This window comes from Piliocolobus tephrosceles, chromosome 2 (genome assembly GCF_002776525.5).
Source record: "Piliocolobus tephrosceles isolate RC106 chromosome 2, ASM277652v3, whole genome shotgun sequence".
Taxonomy (NCBI): Eukaryota; Metazoa; Chordata; class Mammalia; order Primates; family Cercopithecidae; genus Piliocolobus; species Piliocolobus tephrosceles.
The window spans coordinates 90,199,725-90,208,939 of NC_045435.1; positions in this window are offsets into that span (position 1 = coordinate 90,199,725).

The following is a 9,215-nucleotide window of genomic DNA, read 5'->3' on the forward strand; positions in this document are numbered from 1 at the left end:
CTGGGACATGCAGGGGGTAAACTGATGTGATGCAACAGGTCAATAAACATTGGGGTCTGTTCCTGCCCATGAAAGACATTCGGGAGACTTGTCAGAAATGCCCAGCATGTGTTCAGGCATACCCTAAATGGAGGCAGCTGCCCAATGCTACACAAGTGACAACAGGGCAAGTGCCCTTGACCAGGTGGCAAGTAGATTACATTGGGCCGCTGCAGAAGTCGCAAGGGTATACACATGTGCTAACAGCTGTGGACACAGCCACAGGCCTGTTGTTTGCCTATTCTTGCAGGGTGGCCAACCAACAGTACACCATCCGGGCCCTGCAACACATATGTGCTCTATGTGGTTGCCCTCTGGTCATTGAGAGTGATAGGGCGACACATTTTACTGGATAACAGGCACAACAATGGACCTAAAGCGGGGATTCCATGTACCACACAACTTGCAAGCTGTGGGTATGACTGAGCGATATAACGAGCTCTTGAAGAATGAGTTATACTTGCATGTCACACCTCTGTCTTTGCAGGGCTGGAGTTCCAGGCTGGACCTGATGCTCCAAACCTTGAATGAATGGCCATGGAAAAGCAACCCAGCCCAGGTGGAGGCTTTGTTACACGGGGCTGCCGCCCCCATTCAGTTGCAGATACACACCAAGGATAACCTCCTCTGACCAGGTGTGGGGACGAACGGTAACCTGTTGTTGCCTGACCCAACACACCTGAAGGCAGGGGAACAGAAAACCTGGCTGTGGCCATGGCCCCTCCAAAAAGCCCCCGACTGCTGGTGGTTGGCCATCGTAGCTCCCTGTGGGGAGGGCCTACAGTATGACGTGTATGTCACTCTTTGAGTGTTCAGTGCATGGCCCCCGAAGTTAACTGTTTGTAGGAAAATGGCCAGGGAAGAAACTTTCTTCCAGGGGTCATATGTACTGTCTGTGTGGCCTATTACGAGCTCCCCTGTGACTTTGGCATGAATACAGGACCCAAAGGAACCATGGGGAGCTGAGAAGGTGTGGTATTATTGCCCAGGGCAGAAGCCTTTGGGGGCTGCATTGTTATCCAGTGATGAAAGGTTAGCCTGTATTTTGCCTGAGGGACGTGATTTTCCTCTGTTAGTACCTGTGCCTGCTCTGTCATTCCAACCTTAGGTTAACATGCTCCAATTGCATTGTGGACTGGGCCTACACCTACGCTGAAGTGACCAATGTTTCCAACTGTTGGATCTGCACCGCCCTTCTAGCAGCTGCAAATGGCTTGCCTTGGCACATACATTCAGCATCTGCAGAGAACTGGACATGGCTGGAGACTTGGGTCCCATGGTCGATGCCTGGAATGCAACATGGCAAGTTTTGGACAAAGGATGCCACAAGACCCACAGAACACCCATTCCCTGGCTGGCCCATAGCGTTTATGATGGGTGGGGCTGGCTAGTGGGGTAATGTGCAGTACCCCCGGCCCAGGCGCCACGGTGCATAGAGCAACATTGGGGCAACAGCACTGTAGGTACCCGTCACAGCCTGTGTAAACATAATACTTGTCACCACACCGAAGGTATGGTGGAAGAAGTGGCCCCACCAAGGTCGGGGCCCAATGGATTTTGTGCCCCTCTGGGAGTTTATGGGTCTGTGGGGACACAGGGTGGCCTTACCTATAAGCAAACTGGACTGACCTCATACCTGGGGGTGGCCTTATGCACCTGCCACCGTTCTCCTCACATTGCCCAGATGCCCGCATAACTGGGAGGTGCTACATTCTCGGATTTTGCGAGTGTGATGAGCACCCTGGTGGTTCTACCGCATGACAGTGACTATTCCCGGAGTGGGTGTCATAACTGTAGAAGCACAAGTTACTGCTCTAGCAGAGCACACTGCTCAGGCTCTGAAGTACACCTGAGTGTCTCTCCTCTCGTTAATGGATGAGGTTGATCAGATCAAAAAGGTGGTGTTGCAAAACCGAATGGTCTTAGACGTAGTAACTATTGCCCAAGGAGGCACCTGTGCCCTTTTAGGAGGACAATGTTGTACCTTTATCCCTGACAATTGGTAGAACATAACAGCAGCCCTGCAAGGGGTCTCACGGGAGATTAAGGTAGTCAAGAGCCTTACTGATGAACCCCTGCAGAGATGGTGCGCATCCCTGGGCTCTGGCCTATGCTGGGTCCTAATAGTCTCAAGTAGCATAGCTGGGATTCTAGTAGTGTTGCTTTCTGCATTGTTGCTGTGAGTTATGGATTCAGGGCTCTACCCTATGGGCACATGTCCCTACCCAGAAGACGCCCTTGGCCTACGGGTGGAGTGTAAGGCAGATGGATGCACTTTAGTGAGGAGCAGTCTAAGGCCACTTTTTGGTGCAGCATGACTCAGCGGGTTTGGAGGGCAGGCACATGACTCTGCACATTATGAACCATGCCACTTGAGGTGCATTAGGTGACCACTCACATGAGCTCGCGATTGCTTCAGAGCCACTAATGTCTGTAAAACGTATAATTACCCTGCTGACGCTGGACATATGGCTCATGCCCAGAGAGAGATAAAGCCATGTTGAAACTCCCTATGATTCCTCGAGTGTTTTTTCAGCTATCCGTCACCCACCCACCAACTCCCTTCAGACTTCAGTTTGGGCTAGAACCTGACACCCACATAAACTAAAGCTGTATGGGGTCCTCAATTTTCAAGTACATAAAAGTATTCTGTATCCAAAAAGTTTGTGAACCACTGCCCTAGAGAAACTTTCCATGATGTGCAAGATGTATGTGAGAATGCGCAGTAGAGACATAATAAAAAACCAGAAAAAGTGGAAATCTCAATGCCTGTCATCAAGAGAGATAAATGCAGCACGGTCTATTTCTGTTCTCCTCACATTGCCCAGATGCCTGCGTAACTGGGAGGCGTTGTGCTCTCAGTTTTTGCAAGTGTCATAAAGGAGAGAATGGAACATTACCTGTCATTATAGACACTGCAAAATGAGCTAGTAGCAGGATTTTTACCACAGGTACCCATAAGCAACACATGTCGTTGTTCACCATGCTTTTACATTGTTATGTAAATAACTTAAAATTATGTAAATAATGTAAAAGCATGGTGAACAACGCCACGTGTTGCTTATGGGTACCTGTGGTAAAAAGCAAAAATCATGATCCTGAAGGAGTGAGCAGGCCTACAGGTGCTGGGCAGGCACTGTCTTGCAAAGAGCACGAAATGTGCAGGTCCCTCTGGGAGTGTTACAGTGGGTAGCTAGTCAGGAAGAGCAGGGCAGGAGAGGGCTCCCCATCCCACACACACACACCAGGAGTGTCAGGTGACCATCAGGTGGCAGTTGTTGACTGTCTCTCAAAAGTAATAATTGGTCACACCCGGCAACAGGGAAAGGCCGGCTCCTAATAGATAGAAAACACCCGAAACTGGTGAGCAGCAGTTTCCCTACAAGATCTCAGGAGTTGAGCCAGTGGGCTCAAGCATGCACATGAGACAGCCCACCCCAAGGGAAGAAACAGGGGAGAAATAATACAAGACCCCGGAAGCGTGCTGACATATAAAACCCCAAGTCAAAAGGTCAAACCATGCACTTGCCTTTCAAGTAGTCCACTTGGCCCTATTCCAAGTATACTTTCTTTCCTTTTGTTCCTATTCTAAATATTTTAATAACTTTTCAAAATTTTAAATAAACTTTTAAATAAATAAATAAACTTTTAAATAAATAAATAAACCTATTTTAAATAAACTTTTACTCCTGTGCTAAAACTTGCCTCAGCCTCTCCTTCTTCTGTCTTGTGTCTCTCAATTGAATTCTTTCTTCTGAGGAGGCAAGAATTGAGGTTGTTGCTGACCTGCATGGATTTGCTGCCAGTAACAGGAGCAGAGGACTAGGCCTTGGATGGAGATGGTGAGGGGGCCACTCCCTCCCTATCTCCAGGCGTCGGTAAGATCTGAGACAGACTGCTCTCCCCTTGGAGTGTATTGCTGACCTTGTCAACTGAAAATAAATGACTTCTAATAGTCTTTACTAACAGACAATAGAGAAGAAAAATTGCCATCTGCACACCAGGTCCCAGAAGGGTTGATTAGCTGCAAAAATGAAACAGTACCTAATCCTGCAGCTGCAGCTGGAGCCCCGCCTGATTAGGTTTACACTGGTCCACTGTTATTTTCCAACACCTAACTGTCTTCTGCACAAACCAAATAGGTGAGCTGAATGGAGAGAGGTGGACATCACCATCCTTCATCTTTCACGTTCTTGCTGCAATTCCTCCAGATATGCAGTGTTGTTTTGTTTAGTATCTTGGCAGGTAGAGGCAGTTCCAAAGGCTTCCACTTGGCCCCCACTCTGTGGATCAGAGGATTAATGTGGGGATTCTTCCCAGATGCTGAGTATCTCTATTCCAATTATGCTTTCTGTTAAGAAGATTGTTTCTTTCTGTTTCTCCAATTGATGGGGGCATTGGGCTTATAGTTCTCTGTGGGAGGAATTCTAATTACAGATTCAATTTCTTTATTAGATGTGAGATTATTCAGATTTTATATTATTTTTCCATGTCAATTTTCTTTATTTTTCTTTTTGTTTTTTCAAAGATGGGGTCTCACTATATTTTCCAGGCTGGTCTCAAACTGCTTGGCTCAAGTGATCCTCTCACCTTGGTCTCCCAGAGTGTTGGGACTACAAGCATGAGCCACTGCTCTCAGCTCAATTCTGCATTGTGGAACTGGGGGGATAACCATAGGATAAGTTCAGGGACCCTCTGGACCCACTGGGAAACAGACCTGAGTTAAAACTCTAGTGATCACCTGACCTCCATGAAGCCTTACTTTGGCAGGTAGACCACAGAGATGTTTTAGGTCTCTTAGAATTAGTGTCAGTGTAGAGCCAGTGTCCAGGAATCTCCAAAAAGCCTAATTATTTCCTTTTCCTTCATGACTTTCCCTGGTAAATGGCCCTAGGTTGCTTTGGGGAAGGCTGGGAAAAAGATCATCAGAATAAAATGCTAGAAATGTAACAGGGTCCTTCCTCAAGGGGAGCCAGCTTACCTTTCATTCAAGGGGTTCTAGGTCTATAAACTATGTCAAATCTGGCAATTGATTGAATTGAGTCACAGTTCTGGTGACTAAAGTTAGACTTCTGTTCTCTAGAGATAGAACTCTTCTGCTTATACAGATCAGGTAAAAATTTAGCAGACTGTCCTTCTATTTCAGTTCCAGGGATACCATGATCAACCAGCCAAAGCCAAAGATCTCTGGGGGTCAGACTATTCTGAGGACCGCTTTGGCTCCACCATCCACAGTGGCAACCACGCCCACTTGGTGTTTTGTGTTACCACGTGGCCCCTCCTTCCTCAGGATCCCACCATCTCCCCTGTATTTACAAACCCCAATTTGGTAGCATTTCTCACTATAGCTCCTGATCTACAGAGAGGAGCCACCACTTAGAGAGATTTTTTTTTAAGGATGCTGGAGCTCATTTACACTTCCCAGTGTGGTAAGGGCGTGTCCTCCAGATCTGCAATGGATAGGTGAGTGAGTCTTAATGATCCAGTAGATCCACTAGTGCTGCCATCTCCCTAAGCACTTAGATATTTTCTTCTATGTGACACCATGCAAGTTCTGGCATTCCTACTTCAATGAGTGTAGGCCACCTTTGTGTTGATTTTTATTCAACCAACAAGCAAAGTGTTAGAGCCATCCGCAGCTCCTTGGGCTAAAGCACTGACTCCTTCCAAACTCTGGAGGGGCTGCTCATATGGAAACTGGGATTCCCGAGTGTGGCAGTCCTGCTGTGGCAGTTTAGGGAAGAGGAAAGACCTGGCCGGGGCTGCCACCCACCACACCATCACACTTCCTAACTGCCTATAAACGGAGTCCTGGGGTCCTTTATCTTTGCTCTAGTTCTGACTGCCAAAAAAAGATTTAGTTTTTAAAACTGAATAGATACCTCAAAATTAAGGTTGTCAGATTTCAGGAAAAAAAAGAAAACAAAAGGAAAAACAAAACAAAACAAAACAAAACAAAAAACAGGATACTAGGATGCCCAGGTAAGTTTGAATTTCAGATAAATAACAAATACCGCAATTGTCGTATATGGGATGTAGTTATACTAAGTAATTATTAGTTGCTTAACTGAAATTTAAATTTAACTGGGCATCCTATTTTGCTTTTTCAACTTCAAATTGTATTGCTTTTCCATTCAGTATATCAACTGTTTCCTGTTTTAAAACTAGTTCCGGGCCAGGTGCAGTGGCTCACACCTGTAATCCCAGCACTTTGGGAGGCCAAGGTGGGCATATCACCTGAGGTCAGGAGTTTGAGACCAGCCTGACCAACATGGTGAAACCCCGTATCTATTAAAAAAAAAAAAGAAAAAAAAAATTAGGAATGGTGGCAGGCACCTGTAATCTCAGCTACTCGGGAGGCTGAGGCAGTAGAATTGTTTGAACCCAGGAGGCAGAGGTTGCAGTGAGCTGAGATCACACCATTGCACTCCAGCCTGGGCAACAGCACAAAACTCCGTCTCAAAAAACAAACAAACAAACAAACAAACAAACAAACAAATACTAGTTCCATTTGTACCCATGAGTACACAGAATTGAGATGAAAAGGAGACAGCTCATGAGATTTCAATCTTTCTCTCATATGTCTCTAGTTAGAATTAACAGGAATTGTTATCAATGTAATCAATGTAACAAGAATTGTTTTTTGTACTGGAAAGTGATTTACAGGCAAAATAGAAACACCATCAGCTTTTCTTGAATAGACTATAGCCATATTTTGTTTTTCATCATTTGTTAGTTTTCTGTTGCAGTCGTTTATGGAAAAGTGGAAAAGCTTGTGCTATTTTTATCTTTAGGAAACTGTGTTCTTGGTCTAGCATGGGACGAAGGCCTTGTTAGCTGTCAATGTTCCAAATATACTACACTACTTAAGTGTTCGGGCCATTGTGGCCGGGTCATTTAGCACATGCTTTTGCTTTTCATTAGCCATTTCAGTCTCAACCACCATAAGAGTTTGCAGATCTTTATTCTCTATACATTCCATGTTTTCATTTGGAAAATCCTGATAAGATTGTTCTTTGAGTTCATTGCTGTGTCTGTAAACATGGGAAGATGATGCCATTTCCTCTGAGATTCCTGTCCTACGCATTGGAGGAGAAGTGGCTGGAGAGTCCAGACCTACTTCTGCAAATGTGTGAAGAGAATTTCTGTCCCTTCTCCGCCTTGTCTTCAACTTTTCTCATCCTTTTTTAGTATAGGATGGAGTACTCTCTTCCCTGGTCTCTCCCTTGACTTGCCCTGGTGATTTTATTTGCCATGGAAGGTAATTCCCAATAAGACTGTGCTCCCTGTGGGGGCACCCCCTGCTCCCTGGTTGGTGATGGGGGTGAGAGGTTGTGCCCATGGGCATCCCGTATTTTAGCTGCCAATTCTACTTGGGAGAAGCGACAAAGGCCCAGGCACTCAAACTCCTCCGGCAAATGCTCAGAGTATATTTCTAAGATGAGTAACACCAACGTAACGGAGTGCCTGGAGGCTGAGAGGCTTTTTAAAAAAATAGCCTTTTTGAGGTATAGTCAACACACAACAAACCACATTTAAGGTATACAACTTGTTACGTTTTTGACATAGGTATAAACCAATGAAACCATCACCACAGTAAAAATAGCAGACATATCCACTGTCCATCCAAATTTCCTTGTTCCCTTTTGCAATCTATTCCTCTCCTCTCCCCTCCAACATCTCCAGCAACCACTGATTTGCTGTCGCTATGGATTTGTTTGCATTTTCTAGAATTTTACATAAATAGAATGATAAAATAAGTACTCTTTAAAAATATCTGGCTTCCGGCTAGGCACGGTGACTCATGATCCCAGCACTTTGGGAGGCTGAGGCAGGCGGATCACCTGAGGTCAGGAGTTTGAGAGCAGCCTGGTCAACATGGCAAAGCCCCGTCTCTATTAAAATTACAAAAATTAGCCAGTTGCTCTCGTGCATGACTGTAGTCACAGCTACTTGCGAGGCTGACGCATGAGAATTGCTTGAACTCAGGAGGCAGAGGTTGCAGTCAGCCAAGATCACGTCGTTGCATTCCAGGCTGAGTGACACAGCGAGACTCTCTCTCAAAAATAAATAAATAAATAAATAAATAAATAAATAAATAAATAAATACATAAATACATAAATAAATAAATACATAAATAAATAAAAAATAAAAATCCGGCCTCCTTCATTCAGCATTTTGAGATTTCATGCATGCTCCTGTGTGTATCAGTAACTCATTCCTTTTTGTGGATGAGCAGTATTCCATTAGGCACACAGGCCACTGTTTGTTTATCCGTTCACCTGTTGATAGACACACTTTTTCTAGTTTGAGGCTATATAAATAAAGCTGTCATGAACATTTGGGTCCAAATCTTTGTATGGATATACAGGCTCATTTCTCTTGGGTAAATACTGAGGAGTGGAATGGATAGTAGGTGTAGGCTTTGCTTTTGGTGACACTGACAATTTTTCCAAAGTGATTATACCATCTTACATTCCCACCAGCAGGGTATGAAAGTTCCAGTTGCTCCACATTCTTTTAGAAGCTAGAAAAATTGCCATTTAAAATGTCACCATCAGTTTATTTCTTTCTTTCTTTTCTTTTATGATAGTGACCAGCATTCGCCTTTGGAATGGAGGGATCCTTTGTTCTGGGAGAGACTTCTTGCAGTTTTATCTTTTATCTGTGCCCACTCCAGCTCACCTTGAGGTCAGACCCACAGCCCTATTATGACTCTGAAAGAGTAACCCAGCTACAAGGCTTCGGTGAGTGACACAAAGTGCCAGAGAATAGGCTGTGATCATGGGCTCAGCAAAACTGAAATCCCTGACATATATCATTTTATTCCTTTTCCTAATTTCTCTCCAACTGACGGCTGCTTCATATTTCCTCTCTGCCTCCCTCTATTGCACCTCCCACCCTCACATCCCCAAACCTCTCTACTTTCCTGAATAATTCACCCCAACTCTAAATTCCATATTGTCCTCAGGACAAAACCAAACCCTTACTTAACTGAGTTCCTTCTCCCTGGAACAGTGGTTCTCAGAAGGAGGGCCCAGGTTAGCAGTATCTGCATCCCCTGGGAATCTGTTAGAAATGCATATTCGGAGGTCCCACTCCAGACCTCCCGAACCAGAAACTCAGGGGTGGGGCCCCGAACTCTGTGTTTCAGCATAGGGCTTGTGATGCGTGC